Source organism: Falco punctatus (assembly GCF_963210335.1).
Source record: "Falco punctatus genome assembly, chromosome: 1".
NCBI classification, from domain to species: Eukaryota; Metazoa; Chordata; class Aves; order Falconiformes; family Falconidae; genus Falco; species Falco punctatus.
In genome coordinates, this window is record NC_137580.1 from 93,892,448 (window position 1) to 93,913,824 (window position 21,377).

The following is a 21,377-nucleotide window of genomic DNA, read 5'->3' on the forward strand; positions in this document are numbered from 1 at the left end:
TGTGAAAGAATCTGACAAAGGAATCCAGGGTAGATCGCGCTGCTGAAATTACTATAATCAAAGGCTTTCACAAAGGCTTCAAATGCAACCAATTACCCTGAAAGGCGAGGCAAGAAAGAAAACAAATTAACGTGTTTGCACAGAGCCTCCGCAGCAGCGCACACATCGCCCTGCGCCGCCCTCGACCCCGGCCGGCCGCTGCTTTCCATCCCTGGTCCTGCTCCCCATCCCCAAGTACCAACTTCCCATCTCTGGGCAGCAATTCCCCATCCCCTGGGTACCCGCTCCCCATCCTCGGGTACCAATTCCTCATCCCCGCTGCTGCTCCCCATCCCCGCATCCTGCTCCATCGCCGCTGCCCCTGCTCGCCTCGGGGTGCAGCTGCACACAAAAGGGCTCTGTGCCCATCCCTTGCCCCGCGCCCGGCCGCTGCCCCGCTGGCAGACAAAAGCCCTGCCTGTGCCGGCGGCTGGGTCCGGCGCAGGCTCAGGGGCTTGCCAGGGTGGCCTGGGGAAACCTCCCTCCCTCCTCCCCCGGCGCTGGCTGGGGTCCCCGGGTGAGGGGAGGCGCAGGGTCCTCAAAGGCGCCCATTGAGCACAGCCCCACATCGCCTGACAGATGGGGAAGCTATTCACAGCGGGGGCCCCCCCAGCCCCCCAGCCTCGCCTCCTTAGGTTACGCTTCGTCTGGGCTGCCAGTCTGGGTGAAAAGAGGGAGGAAAAGGAAAAAATAAAAAAAATAAACTTCATTCTTTTAATATTTAACGAGAGTCCATCACCCTAAGTCTATTTTGTAATACAAAGCTCTGGAGATTTAAACCCTTCTCACCCGGAGAGATGGAAATGAATGGTGCTCTTTAATGAGCTGGTTCAGCAGAAAAGATAGATTTCTAAGATTACTGTAGGAATTCTTATAATTGATGTGTACTTTTGTAACGAGGATTATACCACCATCCGGTCAAGTAATTCTGGCTCTTTCCCCCCCTGCTTCTCCTGAGCATGCCCTGCTTTTGGGGTTCCCTGAGGGAGAGGGACTGGGGGTGAAAGCAACACAGGGGGTGGGAGAAGAAGGAAAAGCCCAAGAAAAATGAAACAGGCTTTTCTTATTTAGCCTAACGCAGCCACCGAATGGGAAAATAAGGCATCTCTCCAGATTTATATATTTGTTTTACAAAGCCCTACTTTCCCGCACTGATCCGAGGCTGGATGAGCCGCTGAATGCAGAGTAATTAAAAGGAACAGAGAACAATACCCACGCCTGCCGAAGAACGCGGAGTTTCCCTCAGATGTTTATAGCAATTGTATGAAAATGTACAAGCCGGGATGGCAAGAGCTGACAGCCGCGCCGGAGCAGCCGTGATTGCGAGCTGGCTGCCTCCCCCGGCTGATTGGCATTAATTGTGCGCGTTTGCAAAGCAGAACGGAAAGTCTGACATTAGCTGCAAGCCAACATTTCTTTCTAATAGTCTTAATGATTACGACGAGAGTTGATGATCATTGTGGGGCGTTAATAGTCCGGAGAGCGGCTCTGTGGCTTCTCCTGGCGGGGATGAGAACTGGGCTGTCCTCATCCCTGTCCCCATCAGCCCTGTGCCTGCAAGGGGACATGCTCCCCAGGGTGGGCTGGGGGTGCGGCCGGATGGACTCCAGTGGTCCCACTGAGTGTCCCCAGGGACACACACACACACTGCCCATCAACCTGTAAAACTCTCTGGGAAGGACAATGGAGGGGACAGCAACCCCCTGCCCTCCCCAGGGTGCGAGCAGCTCCCACCCCATCCCCTGGCTCTGCCCCACAGGAGAGGGGTGGCTGCGGCAGGGGTAGACACCAGGAGGGAGAACGGCCCCCATCCTGAGACCTCTGGAGTGTCCCCAGGGATGTCCCACGTTGGCTCTGCCCTGAGGGAAGCACTGGGCCACCCTGGTCCCATGGGTACCCCAAATGCAGCCAGGTCCCAGCAGCTCCCCCAGGCGCATCCTCACCAGGAGGGGCTGGGGGCGGGGGGGGGGGGGGCGGGGGGGGGGGGGGGTGGGCGGCGTGGAGCAAGAGAGGGGAGAGCAGCTGCAAATAACCCACATAAACAGCAGAGCTTGTTGTTTAAAAGCTGATGAATGAAACCTGAGTTTTCTAGACTTTTTACAAGGCTGTTTTCTGGATGTCCTTGAGCTTCACCGCGGCCCAGAGGCCCGTGGGAGGGTGGGTGGGCTGCAGAGACTGGCACAGGATGCTCTGACCACAGCTGAGCCAGAGCCAGATGTGCACAAAACCCCTCCGCAGCCCTGACCTACCCAGGTTTACACAGGAGGAAAAATCAATGGCCATCGATCCGCAATATAAAGAGAGAACGCGGCGCTGGCAGGCGGCAGGCAGCTGGCATCTGACCGGCGCTGTGCGGAGGACACAGCTGGGGGTCACCTCGCTGGGGACCGGTGTGCCCACCGGGGAACACGGCTCGGGGCACGGCCAGGCTGCCGGCAGCACCGACGGTCACCCCGCGTGCACCAGGCCCCTCTGGGCAGCTCTGCCAGTCCACGTGCCGTAAACCCTTGCCGCAGCAGATAGGACACATCCACGGTGTGTGGGTGGCCCTTGCCCGTGTCCTCACCGGGACACGGCCAGCACCAGCCCGGCTTCCCCCTGGCTCCCCTGAGGCCACTGCTGGGACAGGCAGACAGCTTCAGCCCAGCTCCAGCCTGTTTCAGCTTTGCATTTTTTTTTTTTTTAATCCTCTGTTTGCCAAGGTATCACTCAGCTTTGGGCTTTCTGAGCTCACTAGTAATTGTTCCCAGATGAAAAGAAATAAAGACTCGGTCCCTCTCCTCCTTCCCCACTTTTCCAAAAAAAAAAAAAAAAAAAGTCCGTAAAGAAGAGCTATAAAAATGGCTTGTTATCTCACCTAGTGAAGCTCAGACTGTATGTTATTGCTAATTGGGTATAACATCCTTGTCTTGTTCTGCTCTCTGAAGCTAAATCAAGAAAGCACCATTGCTGCGAACTAATTATATCTCTGGACTGCAGACTCCAGCTTGTCTTCCCCTTTATTGAGTTAAAAAATGGTCACTAACCTTAATCTCTCATATTCCCAAGCATCAGAGCTGCTGAAAAACCACCACTTCCACCTGCATCCCAGTCTATGCTGAGAAAGATGGAGCACGTGGCCGGGCAAAGGCTTTGTGCTGCTCCGGGACCCAGCCCCACGTGTCAGCCCAGAGGTGCTCACCCCTGCAGCACCCCACGGTGCCGGCGTGCACTGGGACCACCACAGATGCTGCCTGGATCCCTGCACCATCGAGCCTTTATCATACGCAGCTCAGATGCTTTCCGTGCCACACAAGCAGCCACTGCTGCTTCTCCACCTCTCCTTACCGGGAAGTTTAAGCTCCTTTCATTACAATGTTTCTAAAATCTGAACCCTGGGCAGCATTCCCTCGGCCCAAGCTTGGCAGATGTGAGCACCTGGGTCACACGTGCCCAAACCACGAGGAGTGGATGCTGCTCCAGCTCATCCACATCAGCTCCCAGTCGCAGCCCAGGATGGAGCCCGACAGTCCTGTACACGCTGGTGCTCACCCACAGGTCCCCCAGAGGAGCAAAGACACCGCGGCCACCCTGCTGCACCACCACAGGCGGCTACAGCCAAAGTGCTCCGGTTACTGGTGAGGTGCAGCTGCATGCTACGGCACTGCTGCCATGGCACAGACCCCAGCAGCACCAGGTCACCACGAAAAGAGAGCGGATAACCAGACCCCCAAAAGCAGTGGGTGCTTTGGCACCACAGCCATGTGGGACAGCCCCACCCTGGTGCCTCCCTGGCACCACAGCCGTGTGGGACAGCCCCATCCCGGTGCCTCACTCAGCACCGGCTGTGTGGGATGGGAGATATAAGCAGAAATGCAAAGCTGTGGGTTGGAAACCAAAGGGTGATGCCTCCAAGCTCAGCACCGAGCCCAGCTCCCTCCCCCTGCCCAGGAGGACCGGTGCAGATGGTGTTACTTTCCAAAGGGAAAGCCAAGCTCCGGTTCTCCTTGCGAGCCAAGAGCATCCCTTCAAAAATTGATACTTCCCTGACTATTAATTAACCTGAACCACTTAAAACCGCCTTCAATTTGTCAGGTTTAACTGCCAGCTCTTCTCAGTAAATCAAGCGTCGCGTGCAGACGGAGGCTGCGCGTGCGAAGGGAGCAGGCAGCGAGCGGAGCGCGCAGGGCACCCTGCACCATGCTCGCCATCCCATCCCCTGAGAGCACTGACGACGATATTCCTGCCCCGAAATTAGCCAGGACGCGATATTAAACATGATGGCTGGGCAGGCAGGCAGGAGCAGGCAGGTGAGGAGCACCCCACGCTGCTGCACTCCCGTCTCCCCCCATGGCACCCCCGTCGTGTAACCAAGGCCAAATTCGAAAGCAATATGAATATTCATCTCTGGCGGTGCAATCTCCCCACTGCAGGGTATTAAGGCTTTATTACTGTGTGTTACCAGTGATACTAAGCCAGCCCTTGCTCTAGCCTGGAGCATGGCAGAGATGACCTACGAGAGGCAGATGGCGAAAGCCTTGGAGAGCATCGGACCCCGGGATGCGCCTCCCCTCATCGGGGCAAGGAGGGGGCTGCACACCCTGGTCCCATGCAGGGGGATGGGGACACGGCCAAGAGCTAGGTCCCCCCACTATAACCCCCCTCCTCACCCAGGGCTAGCCCCTCCAAAATGCCTCCCTACGTCAGGGCTGTCCCCTGGCCCCCGCACCGTACGGCTGGCCGTTTTGGGTTAAAACGCTGATGTATTCTCTCTTTAGCGAAAGGAGTCCCAGGGGCTATAAAAATTCCCAGCAGGCTCCTGTCAGTCTCAGGTCATTAACTTTCTTTCATTGGGAGTTTGTTTACAGCCAGCCATAAATAGTGGTGCCCGTGCTGCTCACCAGCTGGGACACCCGTGCAGGAGGGCACAGCACCCCAGGGTGCGGGGTCCGGCGCTTGCCCCCACCGTATTGACTTTTCTCACATCCTGCATTTCTCACAGGCCTGGCACCCCAGCCGGCACGCCACGGCATGGCTGCCACGGTGCCATTTGCCACAAAACCACCTCAGCCCTGCAAATCGATGGGGTCACCTTGCACGCAGCCGGAGGGAGCCGGGGCACGTGCTTGGGTGCGCCTGTGGCTCACTTGTGGTCTTTCCTGGAGGAGGAGGAGGAGGAGGAGGAAGGTAGCCAATCTGAGTTGCTCGTGTGGGCAACCAGCCCCCAGGACCTGCCCTGCACCTTCACCCAGCCCAGCACCCGCTGCAGGGGGAGTCCAGCCCCTGCGCCCATCACGGGCACTGACCTCGCATCAGGACCTCTGTGTGTTTGAGAGATGTCCCTGTGCACAGAGCCCCGGCAGGGACCCCAACACCCCTCGTCTCACCGCAACCTCCACCTCAGAACCTCTGTCCTTCCCTGGCAGCCCCTAGGGCACTGCGATGATTTACCAGCATGGAGGTGGAAAGCAGGAGAGCCAAGCGCATTGCCAGCATGGCATCACGCTCTAGCCGGGCTGCTTTCCACATCAGGGCTCCTCCATGCCCGAGCACACCCAGGATGGTCTCGGAGCACCCACATCCCACCACCTGCCCGAGAGATGCACCCACGGCACTGCTGAAGCTCCCACACCGGGAGCACAGCCCAAACCCCACCAACACCACAGCAGTCTCCGTGTGCCTACCGGTTGGGAGCCTGCCGGGTGCAGGTGCCCAGGGCTGGCAGTGGCACTGCAGGTGATCAGGAGCTTTATTTGCCGTGAGCACACGCGGCAGCTCTGCCACGGCCGTGCGAACCCACCAGCTGCAGCTCAAATAAAGACACGGGATCACAGGGCTCCCGAGAACCGTGACTCGGCAGGGCTCAGCCGGAGTGCCGGACGCTAGTTTAATATTTAGCCCCCGGCCCGAGCCCAGCAAAGCAGCTGGCACTCCCTGCTTTGGGGGGGCTGAGCAGGGAACCTCAGAGACCAGGCTCCCCGCTGCTGGCACATACAGCTCCCCATGCTGCCCGGCTCAGCTCCATCAGCCCTACGCTGGCACGGATGCCCAGTGTGGGGTGTTGGTGGCATGGCCCCCCCCTCCATGCCTCACCCCAGGCTGAGAAGGAGAGCTCCTGGGGGTAAACAGCCACAGCCAGCACAGCAGGGTCGCAGCAGCCAGCAGCCCACCTCTCATTTCATTTCATAGGATGGCTACAAGAACAGCCGATGCACGAGCCGAAAGCACAGTCCAGCAGCACCCCAGGCTGCGCAGTGGGCTAAGAGATTAAACCCCAAACTCACCCACGGTGACTTCTGCTCTTCCGGGACCCATCCCTGGGAGAGCAGGGACTCGCCAAAAATCACAGCCTCATCACTCACGGTCCCCCACGTCTATGGAAATATCTATATTTTAATCCATATACTGGCACAACCTGTAATCAGAGCAACACAAATAGCCCCTGCTTCCCATGTAAATTAAAAACACCCATTAGGCAGATTTCAAAAGATGTCAGTAGGCTTATAATTATACACGACATCCTTCCGAGATAAAAGCGATTACCGAGGATGCAAATCACTTAGCAACCAATCAGTGCCCCCAGAGTGCAAAGCACTGACCAGCCATCCATTTTCGCCTCGTCCTTTTATTCCCTGCATCGAGCAAATACAAACACAGATAAAGAGAGGCACAATAGCTCTTGACACGCAAATAGGTTAACATAATAAAGCCAGCTTTAGCCGGCTCACTCGAGGGAGAAAAGCAATTCTCAGGCAAGCAGGAGGTAATAAAACAGGGCTTTTGTGTTCCTGGCTCCCATTCTCACCCCTGCGCCAGCTTTGCTGCATTAGCTGATAGGCATCGTGGTTTGATTGAATTACCTTTCATGAATATTAGCTTTTTGAGGAATGCGCAGGCAGCAGAGAAAGAAGAAATGTCTTATTTTTGCATGCATGCGCCCGCTGCAGACGGACATGCGGCGGCACAGATGCCGGCGGGGCTGGGAGCGGGGTCCCGGCAGGTGCAGCCCCCGGCCCACCCCGCCAGCTGCAGCATCCCTGCGGGCACCACCAGCCGGGCTGGGGGGTCACCACACACGGACTCCCCTCACCCGAGGATCACGCACCACCAGCAAAGGACCTTACCCTGCCCGGAAAGAATATCCTGCTCTGTCCCCAAAAGGAGCCGTGGGGTCACCAAGGCTCCCACCACCCATCCCGTCGCTCTGGCACCCGCCAGGCTCAGGGGTGGCACCCACATCCCTGCCCTTGGTACCCCGACAGCAGGAGGACAGCAGGGTGGGCTGGCTCCCACCAAATATTTACGAGGCTGTGGCTCCCCGTGGCGGGTCAGGATGCGGCTGGAGAGGGATGCGGGGCTGCCCAGCTTCGCCGCAGATTTTCCCACACAAGTTCAGGCCACGCAGGAAACCTGCTTCAGGCAAAAATTAACTCTGCTGCCTGGCAGGGATGCAAACGGCCAGCACTAACCCCGCACGCCCGGCGGGAGCAGCTCAGGGATGGCGGCGGGCACAGAACGCCGTGCTTGGCAAGGACCACCACCACGGGGTCATGGGACCTGGGAGACCCTCGGCCCTGGGAGATGGAGCCCTTCCCCGGGTAGGGCAACATCCTACAATCAAAAGCACCAGGAGGGAAGGGGCTCCTCCACAGCCTGCTCAGGGGATGGGCGCGTGTTTCAGGCTCAGATAAGACTCATAACCACAGAGGGGCTTAAAAAAATGAGATGATGGCCTCCCTGGAGGGGCTCTGTCCCCCTGGGCACGGCATGGCAGCAGCTACCCCATTCTCCTCCCACCATGGGCTTCTCTGCTCCAGACTGGGGATGAATATTCACACCCAGATATTTTAATTTTTAACGATACAGCCAGCTGAAACGGGGCTAACCTCGCATCCAGCACTGCTCTGGCACACAGACTGTGCCCCACCAGTACCAGCCCACTCAGCCAGCAGGAAAGCCGTTCCTAAAGCCAGGAAAACAAGCCAGGCTCCCGCTGCCAGGGAACAGCTTTCTCTTCCCCTGCTCTACACACAAGGTCAGAAGAAGGCACCACGGCGAGAGCTCCCCTTCTCCTTCCACTATGGCTTTGAAGCAGCCTAACCCAACAGCACATGACTCACACCATGGCTTGCCCCGGCACCTGAAAATCCACTCCTGAAAGTTTTACAGATCCGTAATAAGAAAAATCCCTCCCGAGGACACCAGGTGCCCTCTGCCAGGGATGTCTCCTACCTCACATCCCTGCACCGGAGCCCACGTGCGAAGGTTTTGCCGGCTGCGGTCCTGCCGGTGCACAGTCCACCTGGACCACCGACCACCGGCATGTGCCCAGACAGTGAAACCGCACTGCAGGGGCATGGGAAGGTACAAAACTGCCAAATGCCACAAAATCATCTCGAGCAAGATGAGGGACACCGCTTATTGAGAGAGGGGTCGCGTGGCTCTGCCCCCCACACCCGCAGAGCCCATGGCCTCACACCCTGAGCACTCTGCCTTCCAGGCAAGCATGTCGCCCACCCAGGCCAGCTGCCTGCAGCCTCCGAACAAGAGCATTACAAGCAGGAGGATGCACATATATACATATACACATACACACATCTCAAAAAACTCCCTTACAGAGACATCTCTGCCCCGACAACCAGAGCCAGGCAACCTACCACTGGCTGCCTTATGCCAAGCAAATTCATCCCTCAGAAAGCACCCAGCATGGCTGGAAAACTTTGCCACTGCCTCTCCTTCAGAAATAAAGCCACAGGGCCGGAGCTGTGCCATGGTTTCAAGCCGGCTCAGCGGTGCCCTGCAGCCGGCCGTGCCGAGCCGCCGGCAGCTCTCTGCGCCCAGGCCCTGCCTCTCCAGCCATGAAATTCCCACGATGTGATGGCTCTCCCCAGAGCCAGATTCGGGTGCTGGGGCTGAGCCACCCCCGCCAGCACCGGGAACACCTTGTTTTCTGTTGGGGACTGAGCCGGAGAGGCGGCACAGCCCGCTTGTTCCCAGCAGGAGCTGGTCGCAGCCTTGGAGGATGCCCAGCCATGCTGCCCGTGAGCTCTCGGGGACCACGATGCCTTGTCCCTGTGGATCACATTCCCAGAGCTGATGGTCCAGAAGATGCTCCAGGGATGCTTCCCTTGTGCAGCAGGGCTTGTTTCGGGAGATGCCTTCGGCCCGCAGACATCTCTGCGGGGCTCAGCCACCCGGCCCGGCGACAGCAGCCGGGGAGATGGGCTTTTCAATAAAACATCGCAGGGTGGCTCCTTTTCCTCTCCGCTCCTTTGTGACCGGCGGTATCCACACCAGTGAGGGTCCATGGTGGGGCTCTGCCACCACCCGCTCCGGTGGCCCTGTGGGGTCAGGCACATCCACGCCGCCTCCCTGCCCGAGCCGGCTCCGGATGGAGGAGAAAAAACCTTTTTTGTTTGTTTTCATTTCTTCCCTCTTTTTCCAGGCGAAAAGGGGCAGCCGGGGTCGGCGGAGAAAGCAGCAGCTGACGGACGGCTCACGCTGGAAGTGTCTCAGCTTTCCTCGTGGAGGCACCCGTGGATATTTTATTTCCATTGAGTCAGGCGACCCAAAAAGCCATAAAAAAAAAAAACAACACCCAAGAAAGAAAAAAAAAAAAGTTGCTCCCGTTCCTCTCCGGTAGCGACGGGCGAGCCGGTCCCCAGCCGGCGGCGGTGGCTCCGCGCCCGCCGTGTCCTCCCCGCGGCTGCGCGGCCGGGGGAGCCGGGCACCGCGCTGCGGCGGCGCCGCCTCCTGCTGCGCTCCGGGAACCGGAGCCCCCCGGTCCCCCCGCGCCCCCCCGCCCCACCCCACGCCGGTAACCCCCCCCGCCCCCCCGGTGCCCGCCGCCGCCGGCCCCCCGTTACCGTCAGAGCTGGATCCGGGCCGGCTCCGGCCGCTGCGGTGCGGGGTGCGCCGGGCCGCCCCCCCCGGGCCGCGCAGCAGCAGCGGCGGCGCCCGCCCGGCCCCGCGCCCCGCCGGCGGCCCGCCCCGCCCCGTGCGCGGCCAGCGTGCGGCGGCTCCCGGCGCTCTGCCCCCGGGGCGGGGGATAAGAAAAAAAAATATCCGGGAGGAAAAAAAAAAATTTTTTAAATAAATTAAAATAAAATAACCCCCGCGCGGATAGGCTCAGGCGGCGCGGGGACCCCCGGGGGCATCACACCGCGGGCCCTCCGGTTCCTTTGTGCGGCGGCGGCAGGGGCCCGCCGGCGCGGGGCGGGCAGGCCGGTGGCGGGGCGGTGGCGGCGGTGGCGGGGCGCGGCCCCTCGGCGCTGCCTCCCGCCCGGTGCGCGGCTGCGGCGACACTGAGCGCCCCGCGCGGGGCCCGGCGGCCGCCCGCGGCTCGGCCCCGCCCCCGGCGCGTTACCATGGCGACGCCGCCGCGCGTCCTGCGGGGAGGGGCGGGGCCAGCCCGGCACACGCGCCCCTTTCGCGGGAAAATCCGAACCGGCCGGCGGCAGGCGCCCGGCGCGGGACTGCGGCTCCCGGCGTGCCCCGCGCGTAGCCGCCGCGCCACGGCCCCGCTTGGCGCCGCGGGTCCTCATGGGAGTTGTAGTCCCGCCACCGCGGGAGGGGGGCTCTGCGGGGATTCCCCCCCCCCCCCGCCGGGGTCTCGACGGCACGGAGACGGGCCGCGGTCCCCCCCCGCCCCGAGGTGCCGCAGCTCCGGCAAAGAGGGGATGGGACCTTGGCTGGAGCTAATTCCAGCCAGACAGCGCTCCCCGGGGTGGCCACCATGGCGGTGGTGGTAGCCACGGCTGAGCCCCCCGGGGCTTGCACAGTCACGGCACGAGTCCTCAAGTCCTTTAGTCCATCCCCAACCCCAGCGGTCCCCGCCGTAGGCCGTCAGGGCATGAGCGGCTGCCGGTAGGGCTCGGAGAAGCAGCCCGTTCACTCTTGTCTATAATGATGCCAAGGAGCCCCCTGGGGCTCTCCCCACCCAGCACCCCCGAAACAGCCCAGCCTGTGCCCCCAGGGTTCCCCACTGCCCAGCACCCCCAAAACAGCCTAGTGTGTGTCCCCAGGGCTCCCCACCCCCAGCACCCCAGAGCAGCCCAGCCTGTGCCCCGGCACTTGCCACCTTCCCGCCACTCCCCTCCCTGGCTCCCGCCTTGCAGCACTGAGCTTTGGGGAGTTTTGGGGCCATTTGGCTTCTTCTCGGGACCTTTCCAGCTCCCTCATCCAGGGAGGCACCGGCAGTGCCTGGCATGTGCTGGAGGGGAGCTGAAACCCAGGAGCTGCGCCAGCATCCTCGGGATGGCCGACCCTGTGAAGATGCTCCAGTCACCACTTCTGATCCAGCAAACGCTGAAGGTTAAGAAATTAAAATAATAGCTAGATACGCTTTCAGGAGAGCGATTCCTCTATGTAATTATAATACGTATTATCCTCCCTATGAAAATACATTATATTGAATAAATTCCCTCTTTGAGCGGGGCTATTCATACTATTCATTTGTTTCAGTTCAAACAGTTTTAGCTCATATATCTGGCAGGTTCTTGTGCAGCTTTGTACGTTCTCTGCAGCTTATTTATCTGCTTTCCAAGTTGCAATATAGGCCAGCGATAAGAATAAAACCATTACAGATTTGTGAACAGCACTTAGATTTTTCAAAGATAATTTAATCAAAGCTATTAGTAAGTCAGGAAGAAAGATTGCTTTTTATTCGGAACAAAAAAAAAAAAAGAAAAGCAGCTCTCGTTCTTCTTAGAAAATGTTTTAACCACCTGAAGTCACTCACAAGGACTTGAAAGGGTGACGGCATTTTTTGCTGGGGAAGAGATCCGTCTTGAAATAGCAAACTTCAAAAGGTGGGTGTTTCGGCACTGCCTTCAAGAAGATACTATTAAGCACTTCTGACCTCCCCATTTACATTCCTTTTTTTTTTTTTTTTTTTTTTAAAGACTTTACAGAGGAGAAACACTTTTGTGATTCAGGGAACCCGTGAATACTTTGCCGGAACATAAATTTCACCCAGTGATGTTGGGAACACAAGGAGAGCCTTAATCTGCTAATGAATGAGCTCTGCAAAGTGAGACCGGGCTCTGCTTCCACATCCAGAGGGATTGAATTGCAAAAAGGAAGCGGGCAGCCCCTCGCTGCTGGAGGAGAGATTTTTAAAAGTCCTTCTGCTTTAGCACAAATAAATAATGCATCGCCCGGATTTGGGGTGGCAGTGGGCGCATCCTTCCCCTGCGGCACCGGGGAGCCCACCCAAAGTTGTCCATGCCAGCTGCTCGCCATGGCACTAGGGAATTGGAGAGATGTGGGATCCTAACGGCAGGTCTTTAAGATGACGGTGTCCCTTTAATTTAATATCATTATTTTTGACCGGCGCTAGCAATCCGGAGCGCTGAGCATTTTCATCTCTCATCCTGACAAAGGCGCGCTGTAATTCTTTGACCAAAATGTCAGTCTGCTCTGGAAATGACTGGCCCTCAGAATGAGAAAGATTTCCAGGGGATTAAAACCGGGCCATTACTCTCAGCTTTAAATGCATTCAAGGCTCTGAAAACCGTATCTGCTTTCGTTCCTTTTGTACGAAAAGTTATTGACTTATCAAGGTTAAAATACATTCAGTATGGCCCAATAAAACAGGGATATCTCCGCATTCGTGCTGTCATTTGCAGGTCCGTTTTCATGGCAACAGGGCTCTTTTCTGCACATTAAACGGTTCAGTTGTGCAAAGTTCAGACATTACATAAACAGAGAGGTAACAACAAAAAAAAATCAATGAGCTCATAGGCATGGAAAAAGGAGATAGCATTGATCGGGGCCGGCATCGATATTTGGGATCGCTGCCTCCTGCCCCGCTTGCAGCCCTCCTGTGTAGGCAACAGGGACACAAAGAGATGCTGAAGGACACGGCGGGGGGACGGTGTCTTCACTGCCGTCCCCCCCCCCGCCCCACCTCCTGCCCATCATTAATCTCACCAGGGCACAGCGAGGGTGGCAGGGGATGCTCACTCACCAGGCTGAGGGTTTACTGGTGCCAACAAAGATGTCATTGCGCAGGCAGGCACTTCTCATGGCTGGTTCCTTGGCTAATGAACCCAGTCCCCCTTCTACGGCACATCCCGGGAGGTTTTTCCCAGCTCCCAGACATTTCCAAATGCAGCACCCCAAGCGGCACTGCCAGGATGGGGATCTGGAGAGGTGGCACCTTGCAGGCAAGGACTGGGAACGTGGGGGACACGAAGACATCGAGCACCTTCGCGGCGGTGCCAGCACCGTGCCACGGTGACTCCAGCAGCACCAGGCTGCAGGCACAGAGGAGCAAGGCGCTGGCAGTCGCGGCGGGGTGCGGGGTGTTTGGGCGAGTGACTTTGATGCTGATGGGAGATGTCAAGCTTTTCGCTTCCCAGTCAAGGGGGTGAGAGAGATTCCGGCGTTAAAATGCTCGTTAGAGGAGAGACACCAACATCTGTTGGGAAAGCAAATGGAGAGCCGGGAGAGGAGTGAGACGGCCATGGGCAGCCAGGCGTGAAGCGGGAGGAGGAAGGCGGAGGAGGAGGAAGGCAGGCAGGAATGGGGGTCTCTCCAAGCTGCTGCTGTGGCACAGAGGATCTGCTGCCCTTCACCCTGCGTACAGTGCATGGGCTTGCTCCTGCATTCCAAATCTCCCTGGAGTGAGAGTGAAATTTACCCACTGGGAAGCCCGAGGCGAGAAGCTGGTCCCATATGGCCCCTTGCAAGGGTCCCAGGGGCCAGAAACAGCCTGAGAGCCAGGGCCAGCCTGGGAGAGCCAGAGCTGAGGGGCACTGAGGGCAGGCGGCTGGTCCAGGCAAGGAGCCGTGTCCCAGGAGCATCCTCCTCGCTGTCCCCCTGGGTGACACTGCTGTGGGCGGTGGCGGAGGTGAAGAGCTGGGCAGTATTTGGGGGCAGCTGCCTCGGGTGCTGCAGGGGTCGGGAAGGCAGAAGCTCCTGTGCTCCGTGGTTGCTCCCCCCCCCACCCCCCAGTTTATTTATAGATTCAGCAAGTTATTCAACTGAAACAAATCTCTGTTTCAGTCAGGTCCTGGAGCCAGCAGCAGCCTGCATTATCTCCCAGGCAGCCATACATTAGGCAGCACGTTTTCTATGGGGGCATCGGTAGCCCAGCACGAACAACCCAGCTTTTGCAGGCTGCAAGGAGGAAGGGGCAGGGTGACAGTCCCCAGGGCACAGGCAGTGACATGAGAGCCATCCTAAGAGCAAGCCGGGACAGACCCGTCTGTGGCAGGGGGGATCACCCTGCAAGGCTCAGGGTGGGCTGGGCTGGCTGGGGTGTGGGGGTCTGGGGTGAACTCTGCCCCTCCAGCACAGCCCCCTTGACAGCAACGCTGGGAGCAAGTGCTCGCTGTCAGCCGCAGTCTATTTTTGTTCCCTGCTTAAAAATATCCCTGTCTGGGTCACTGGCACATGATGGATCATCGCTCCTGTGACTTCCCCCAGGGTCTTCCCAGCTCCGAGATGAGGAGCCGAGTCAGGCTTCCCAGAAGAGCCACCCGCACCCTTCCCACCCCAGAAAAGCACCGAGGGGACATCAGAGCACCCATGCTCTGGGGGTGTGAGAAACACCCCCGTGCTCCCGGAGCCAGGGCATGATGGAGGAACAGCCCCAGCCATGCCCCGGCATGGCCCCGCGCCAGCTCTGCATCCCAGCAGTGGCCAGGGAGCATCCCGGGGTCACCACATCCTTGCTCTCTGCTGTCCCCGCACTCAGTCCCCTGCCAGTGATGGAGTGGATCCATGTCTTTTTCTTTTCTTCTCATTTGTATCTTCTGAAAAATTCAACCTTGCTCAAAAGCTGGGGTGAAAGCCCTTGTAAGCAGGGACGGGAGTGCAAAGAAGAGCAGATTCCAGCCTGCGGTGCATTTTCTAGCCCTATTAGTCACAAGCCTCTGATGCCACGAGAGATACGGGGCTGACTGACAGGTGATTTGGTTTTATCTCACCTGGGAACGTTTCATATCCGGCACAGGGCCATTCCGCAGCCTTTTTGTGCGGGAGCGCTCAGCAGCATCGCTGGGTGGAGGGGCAGCTAAGGGGGGTCCGGGGTCCCCCCACTCCTCCAGCTGCCGAGGGGACCTGCGGTGGGCAGCACCCTGGCATCACAAAGCTGCAAAGGCACCACTCCCAGGGAGGGGTCAGCAGTCACAGCCACCTCCAGCTGGGTACTGTCCCCCTCTCCCATGGGCATCACCTCTACCTTGATGGTCCCCAGGGCACCTTTCAGCCTGCAGAGCCCCACGGGGTGCCTCCTCCTTTGGCAGGGGGTCAGAGCTCCACTGTGGGGGATTCACCGGATCCTTGGCTGAAACCTTTGGGCTTTGTGAGTGATCAGATCCTGGAAACAGGAGGTGATCAAGGCTGGGAATGATGCTGCTTCTGGGTTTGCTCCTGCCCCATCCCTTGTGTACGGTGTTATGTACCTTTCTCCTGCACGGATTTTTGTTGAATTTCCCTTCCGTTGCTCTACAGCTAGTTTCCCTCTCCCCCAAATGACTTGATTACTATGTTTAATTGTATTCACGGAGCGGTGCTGGTGTGTGCTGTCAGCCTGGATTACAGGGTGGTCTCTGCTGAGGGGGGCAGCCCTGAGGGAGCTCGTGGCTGTGGGCAGCTGGGCTGGAAGCTGGGCTCCCAGAGCGGTATCAGAGAAAACTGGAGGTTCCCAGGAGATCTTCACCTTTAACTTATTTCCTTCTTTCCCCTCCAAATCTGCTGACATTTGGAAAAGGGGAATCATTGCAATTTGCTTGTTTCAGCAAGTTCCCCTTCTCCCCTGTGCTGCTTCTGGCTCCACACGGCTCTGCCGGGCTGTCAGCGGCCCCGGCACGGTGGAGGGCACTGGCATAGGGGAAGAGGAAGGTGAACAATGCCTGGGCCCACTGTGGTGGGGTAGGCTGGTACCCATGGCTGTGAGCAATGCCCAGTGGCCCCAAGCGATGCCACACGGTGGGACCAGGGTCCCCATGCACCCCATCAGCAGCAGTGCTGTCGGGAGAGCCCGCACAGCCCCTCAGCCTTTCAGCCAGGGAAGCACCTGATTCAATCCTCCTGACAGTCAAGAATTTAAAATGATTTATTAAAAATGTATAAAGCCCAGTGGCTGGTGTCGCTGCTCTGATAAGAGCAGCCCGTGGCAGGCGTGCTCAGCTCGGGTTTATGTTTCCCTCACTCAAACGGCTCCCACTGTGGCACCCGCAGTGGGGGGGCAAGGATGCCCCCACTCTGCATATTAATTTTTGGCAGACTGCCGCAGGCAAACACATTGAGGCTTCAGGAGGCATTACAGCTGAGCCGCGACCTCCGGGAAGGCAGCATCATGTGGCAGCCGGGCGAGCACCGTGGCAGCAAAGCGATGGGCAGCAGCCCCCTGCCCACACCTCTGCCTGTCCCCCCTCAAGCCAGCCTGGCCGTGACACCCTCTGCTCCAACCACCCCATCTGCCCCCCAGCAGGGTTATGGACCCTTCTTCCCGTGGGAGTGGGGGGTCCCTTCCCGAGGAGTGGAGCCCAATGACCCGCAGCGCCCAGGGAAGATTAATGGAGACGTATGGAGTGTACGAGCGGCTCGGTCCCCACATGATGTATTCCAGCCCACGGCCATAAATCCGGTTACAGTGGATCAGCTATAGAGCCAGGACAGGAGGAGGCAGAGACACCGGCTGCCTCGGCATGGCCGGGGTCAGCGGGGGCAGGCACAGGAGCCACGCAGGGCTGGGATTGATCCGTGGCCCTGCCAGCTCCCTGGGTTTTCCCAGTGATGTTTGTTAGGAGGCTCTGGCTCCCAGGAGGATTTATTAGGGTAAAGTTGGAAACAAAGAGAAAAGAGTGAGAACCTGCCTCTGCTGGCTGGGAACTCTTAAGAGAGGGATGGGGGGGGGCACTATGGCCATGCTGAGGGGGCGTCCCCAGCCCCACAACCACCTTCCCAGCCCACTGGTCCCTGCCTGCTTACCCAAAGATGCTCTGGTTTGGACCATCAGAGTTTTGCCCCTGCTTTCGTGCTGGCTTGCTGAGTGCCAGGGACAATGTGACAAGGATGCCAAGGGTACCTCTGAGCTGCAGCACCGAGACATTTGTCCCGTCCATGTGGGATGCTGCCTGGCCCTGCTTGGGATGTTGGCAGGATGATGCAAGCATGAGGCTGCAAGAGCCCTGGGGAGGCATGGCGATAATGATTGAAATCAATATTTTTGCAGGAGAGAAATAAAAAGCCTCATCACGGCTATCAGCCAGAACATTGCAGAAGGAAAAAGAAGTAAGACATCTTGGCCGGTGGTGCCACCCACCCATGCCATCCCGGCCTTGGGCTCTGCTTCCTTTGCTGTCGCTGCTACCTGGCACTGAAACCTGCCCGCATCCTCAGCAGGGTGTTCCCAGGCCTATTGCCTTCAAGGCAGGTAATGGATATAAACCAGAATTTTTCTCCTGTTTTTTTTCAAAAGCTGCTTTCTCCGCAGCACCTTGGTTTTCTCTGACAGCCCAGCCAGCAACATCGGGTGTCCCCAGCCCCCCTTGGGCTGGGATTGCCCTTGAGGGACCATCCTGACCAGCTGAGCAGGGCTGGGAAGGAGGAAGCCAAGACTCGGTGACGGAGCCAGCGCATCCATCACCGCTGGCACTGCTCTGCCTTTGTGTGCTGCTGAGACCGTGCAAATCAGGCACTGTGCGCCCCTGAGCTGGGCTCCACTTAGAGCTGGCCCTGAAATCCCTCCTGGAAAAGGCATAGCCCTCCTGGGCAAGAGCCTTGCTGTTCCAGGATAACTTGCCATCAGTTTGCCAGAGCCAAGGGCCTGGCGGGAGTCCCGGCTGGGGGCTGCCAAGCCTGGTGGATTGGCAGGACCACCCCACCTCCGGCAGCACCCTGCTTCTGGAATCCCACTCCCAGGACTGTGCTCCCAGCATCCTGCTGCCAGGACCCTGCTCCCAGCAGCCCACTCCCAGCATTCTGCTTGCCACAGCCCTGTCACGTCACCACCCCTTGCCACTTTATGAGGCCAATTATCGCTCTGAAAATAGCACGATGCCCAGGTGTATGGTCCCAATTAGTCCTTGCTTAAAAACAATTTAAATGCCATTATAAGTTTTCTGTTTCGGAGCAGGTTACCATCAGCTGCCGCTGCCTGGGGATGGCTGCCTTCCCCACTGGGCACCAGGCAGGGCGGCTCAGGCCTGGGTGATGAAGGTGCTGCTGGAGCCCGTAGCTGCCTTTGCTTGGGGGAAACTTCTCCTGACCACCACATCCTCACTGCAGGGTAGCTTCCCACCCCTGAGCCCCCATGGTGGCACCAGCCATGGTGGGTATGATGGTGCTGAGCACCAGGGTGGTGTCCTGCCTTGGACTGTCCCCATCCCCATCCCTGGGGCAGCAGGTCTCACAGGGTGAAGGAGCCAGAGCCAGTGCCGGGCACTGGGGTGCAGGGAGGATGCTGGGGGCACATGGGGACACCCTCAGTGGGCTGGTACCAGGATGGGGTGTGGGATGGCTTGGCTCCCTCTGCATGCCATGGCAGTGGGAACAGGGAGGAGGGGGCAATGCCGGTTGATGCTGGGCATCACTGGTAGCTGATGGTTAGGGGAGCTGGTGGTGTCACGGTGTTGCACATCACTGAGCTTTCCGAGTGCTGGCAGGTGTCCTCCCCACCATGGGGCTTTGATCCACACGCTGAAAGAGCAAAGGCAGCCGCCTTTGTGCCCTGGGAGGCTTTGAAGTCTCCCAAAACGGAGTGGGGGGCACTGGGGGGGCAGCTGGCCCTTCCCTGCCAGCCCAGCCCCCCTGCAGCCGCACTTTCTCTCCCTTTTTATTCCCTTGTTCCCAATTAGGAGCCACCTCCGGCTCATGCAATAAAACCTGCAAACTTTCCTGGAGAGCCCCAGCTGGGGCGCCAGGGGCTGTGCTGGGGACCGTACTGCTTAGGACCCCCCGGGGGTCCCAGCATGCTCCCCGTCGTCGTCCCCCCCCCCCATGGCCACACTTACCCGCTACCCCCTGCATAGGACCCCCGATTTGGGGTTGTTGCCTGCTCCAGGGACCCCTCTCCTGGTGACAGCAGGCAGATCCCTGCCCAGGCGGGTGACAGTAATTAGCTCTGTCCTTAATTCTCAGCCCATTTTATCTTTTCCCTTCCAATGGCAGGAGAAAAGAGAAGCTCTTTTCCACCCTACCCCCCCACCCCACACCCTTCCCTTTTTGGTGATTTTGCTCAGACCCGGGAGGGTGAGCAGAGCCCAGCGGGTACGTGTGAGCCTGTGTTTTTTTTGTGAGAAAAATGCACATTGATCATTTCTGGGAATCAGACTGTGTTTTTTTACTCTGAAGCATCCATTATACACAGCTGCTTAATTGACGAGCGCTGCCTAGTCACCTCAGATGCCGGAGTAAAACAGCCTAAAAGCTCCAGCGCAGAGGAAGTCCGCGCTTTATAAATTGATTCAGTGGGAGAGAGAGGGAGCGAGCAAAAAAAAGCATTAATTACAGATGCTTCTGTGGGCACTGTTTTATGGCAGTGAGACCAGGATGTGGGCAATTCTCCTAAATGTGCTGATTAGACAGCACTTCATGTCTCGGAGCACATTAAATGGGCTCTGTAAAGCTATTAAAGATGCAGCGCCATAAAGAATTGACGAGAGTGAGCGGCAGCGGCGCAGCCCCGGGCTCCTGCCCAGCTCCTGGCTGCCGAGCTCGGCAGCAACAAGTCACCGACAAGTCACCAGTGAGGCCGGTGAGTACCGGAGCCAGGGTGAGCCAAGGTGGTGGGCACCGATGCTCCTCCCCGGATTTCCATCCCTGCTGACACCACCTGAGCTCCCTCTCTGGACCCTGCTAGGATCAAGGGGCTGGGGGCTGCCTGCGCCCCCCATGTGGTTCTGTGGTTCCCATCGGGTCCCATCCCTGCTCTGAATTCTTCAGCTCCTCACTCCAGGCAGCTCCTCTCCCCCAAAAGACCCCTGGGGCCAGGGTGGTCCCTCTGCCAGCATGGCCAGAAGGGCAGGCACCCCAGACCCATGGTGGAAGGACTCAGGCAGAGCTGCAAGGAGGCAGGAGCTGGTGCTGCTCCACCATCACCCGGGCACTGGGGAGACTGGACTGCCTTTCCCCAGGCTGCTTCTGCCTGCTGTGGAGCTGGGCGGGCAAGGGCAGGTTTGGAGAGGTTTGCTGCCAGCCCGGGGGATGTCACACAGGGGACAGGAGAGGTGTAGGGACATCGTGCTGCATCCCAGCCACTGCCTGTTCCAAGGCCCTCTCTGACCGTCCCCATCCCTGCAGGAACAGTCCCCACTCATCCCAGTCTCAGGTGCTGGGACTGAGCCTGGCTGCACCACCCTGGCTCCCTCGGGGTCTCTCCTGGTGTGAGCCAGTAGCACCGGAGCATCGTGGCAGTGCTGGCTATCAGCAGCCCTTGGATCATCTCTGGAGTATCCCTGGAGCATCCCTTCAGCCAGGCTCCTTCCCCCCTTGCCCGGCGTGCCCATGGTTGGAGGACAACAGCCCTTGAGCCCAACTGGGGTAAAACCACGGAACTTTGGGTGCTGCTCTGGCTTCACCCACAGTCTCTGGCCACCCCACTGCAGGCAGGAGCCAGCAAGGAAGGATCCATCTGTCCATGCAGCTCCGGGATCCGCATCCAACAGGCCAGCATGGCCCCCCTGCTCGGTGGGTGCGGGGCTGGCCGGGCGTGTGATGTTAACACAGCCCCGCCGTGCAATCGCACCGGCAAATCAATTTGTCAGGACACAGCTCACCAATTAGCGTTTGCTGGGAGTATTACTCATTTGCGCACTGCAGGTTTCAGGGAATTAATCAGGGGCTCGCCGGGTAGCCAGGACAGCCAGGGTGGGAAGGGTGATGCCAGCACCCGGCACAGCCTGGCATTGCCGACAGTGCGAGCTGTGCCGGGGGTGCCAGGTGCTCTCCCTACACCCAGGGGGAATTTGGCCCATTGGAGGGGCCCCCAGAGGACACCCCAATATAACAGCAATCCTGTCCCCTGGAGCTGCACATGCCCACCAGCACCACACCAGGGCCAGATCCTAGCTGCCTTGAGGTGCTGGGAGAGCGGTGGGATGTGGAGTGGAAAGAAGTGAGCCTAAGGCAAAGCAACACTTCCCACGTCATCTTGGGGAGGTGACGCTGGACGGTGTCACCCACCCTGCACCCAGTTTGGGGAGTGGGCATGACCCCAGCCCTGCTGCAGACCTGGCAGCACCGGGGCAGGCAGGTACCAGTTCTGGTGCCAGGGGCTTTCGGCAGCACATGGGCTGTCCTGGGCACGAACATGAGCCGAGCCACACACATGTGAGCAGACAGGACAAGAATTCACAATCAAGGCTATAAAATAAAAAAGTGCTGAGCCGTGCTGCTCGCTGCTG

At 58.7% G+C, this 21,377-nt stretch overlaps 1 protein-coding gene across 2 annotated transcripts in view; it reads right to left on the reverse strand.

Moving 5' to 3' along the window:
- FAM222A (family with sequence similarity 222 member A) overlaps nt 1-16,882 on the reverse strand; it is a 38,792-nt gene extending 21,910 nt beyond the window's left edge. The window contains exon 1 of one of the 2 annotated variants that reach the window (XM_080373759.1): nt 9,885-16,882. The gene's annotated coding sequence lies outside the window, so the exon portion shown is untranslated. Of the gene's footprint in view, nt 1-6,302 lie in introns of both variants that reach the window. The other variant, XM_080373761.1, reaches the window with a different exon arrangement.
- Nucleotides 16,883-21,377: the final 4,495 nt, after the last annotated feature.